Source organism: Zea mays, chromosome 3, assembly GCF_902167145.1.
Source record: "Zea mays cultivar B73 chromosome 3, Zm-B73-REFERENCE-NAM-5.0, whole genome shotgun sequence".
Taxonomy (NCBI): Eukaryota; Viridiplantae; Streptophyta; class Magnoliopsida; order Poales; family Poaceae; genus Zea; species Zea mays.
In genome coordinates this window covers 107156541-107158487 of record NC_050098.1, presented here as the reverse complement: position 1 = coordinate 107158487, position 1947 = coordinate 107156541, and the positions used below count along the sequence as shown (strand labels likewise).

The window sequence follows — 1947 nt, the reverse complement described above, 5'->3', positions numbered from 1 at the left end:
CAAGTAAGGCCTGCAACAACAAGTTGTCAGCGCCAATATCAAGGCAAGCTGTCAGCACCAAACAAGCATTTAGAAATATTATACATAAGAAATTCTCTATATGGCTCGCATGCATTTTTCAATCTGCAACTTTGTAAGGAAAATTGCTAATTTTCAATCTGCTATTGGCTCAAAGAAGATTCTTGGATGATTTTTTGCTTACCAGGCAACTGAAGGCTGCTGCATCTAACACCCAAGTCATGGACGTCACATCTGAAAATGTTGAAGAAATTAGTAAATGTGGTCATGAAGCAAAAAAAATGTAGAAATTGAGTTCTTTATATAACTACCTGCTTGTCAATCTCGTTCCTAAGCCACAACAATCGAACACGTGGCCTCTGCTGTTCAAAAATATTTCTCTATTCTCCTCGCATTTAAACACATCCATTGTCGCTGCCATCTCCTCTTCAGTTAACTCTTCCATCGACTCTAACACACGAACACACTTTCCAAAACAATATTCTTCCTTCTTGTTACATCCCTCAACTTGTTGATCAATCCGATTTACCACATCAAGCAACTTATCATTATGTTGCCTTTTTGTAATCCAAATATTCCTTAAGAACCCTAACAATCTGACTTTGCTTATGCTTCCTTCCATGACTCTCCGCTCGCTATCCTAAAGATGTATGGGTGCGTTCATGTCCACCAATCTCAGCACGGGTACTCGAAGCTGGCAACCCATGCAAATTTGAAGAGAATGGGTTCAAATCAGGGTTAACCCCGAGTTCGTCATGAATCCTGAAAGAGCTCATAGCTTTAGCTTTAGCTTCATCTTGAATATGTAATTGTTGTCGGGATAATGTATGTTGTTGCGTTGATGTAAAATTGAGATCACCAGTGTTAGAACTGCCATCATAGAGTGCTGACAACTGATTATACAAAGGGAATGACCTTAACTGAAACTTCTTGACCTTTGGATTACTCTATTCATTATAGAAAAATAGACTTCAATTAGATTGTAACCAAAATCGAAAGTAAATAAGAATAATTAGTCAAATGAAATAAGAATGATTAGTCAAAAACTTACGACAATTATATTTGCCCATATTGGTGGTTCCACAATGATCATACCCACGGCCTCATTCCATCCAACACCACTTTGCTTGCGGGCTTCCTTCAGCAACTTATAGTTTGCCTTAAGTTCCTATTCTTTTTCCTAGATCTGTGCCTTTGTAAACTTAGCCAACGGGCACTTCTCATTGAACATTTGTGTCATAGAACACCAACCTTCTAGCGCCCAACCATTCTGGCCCTGGTACTTCACACGATTGTGCTCGTGCAAGAGGTCGACAAGAATATTCTCATAGTTCATATTACACAAAGCTCTAGCCATGACTACATAGTATACAATAGCCAATGACTATTACATCAAAATAATACTAATGATTATTATAATCATTCCACATCTGCATAGCAATTTGATCTCTAAGAGCATTTCTAGCATTAGACTGACTACTATACTGATAATTGTTATCTCCCTCTGGTAATTCAACAAATTGACTAGAATTGATGTTAGTTGGGTGTTGATCCAACCATCCATCTTCAATATTTAAACCTCTAATAATGTCATGAAATGAAACTATTGCTGATGGAATCAAAACACGAGTCTCTATGGGATAAAAGGTGCCCACTTTAAGGATAGGAAATCACTTCTTCAAGACGCCGATGGACCTTTCTATGTGGTTGCGAAGGAGGGCATGAGAATGATTAAATAACTCCTTATAATCAGCATATACAGTTCTCGACCCTCGCCTCCGATATTCACTGAGATGGTAAGAAACTCCTCGATATGGGGCAATAAAAGGAGTGTTTGCGTATCCCCCATTTACAAGATAGTATTTACCATCTGGCACTCTAAAACCTTTTATTAAAGCTGATTGAATAACACCCACATGAGGTGCGGAC

General features: G+C 38.4%; 1 pseudogene; it reads right to left on the bottom strand.

Moving 5' to 3' along the window:
• Nucleotides 1-246: 246 nt before the first annotated feature.
• On the bottom strand, nucleotides 247-1375 carry LOC109945063 (uncharacterized; annotated as a pseudogene).
• Nucleotides 1376-1947: the final 572 nt, after the last annotated feature.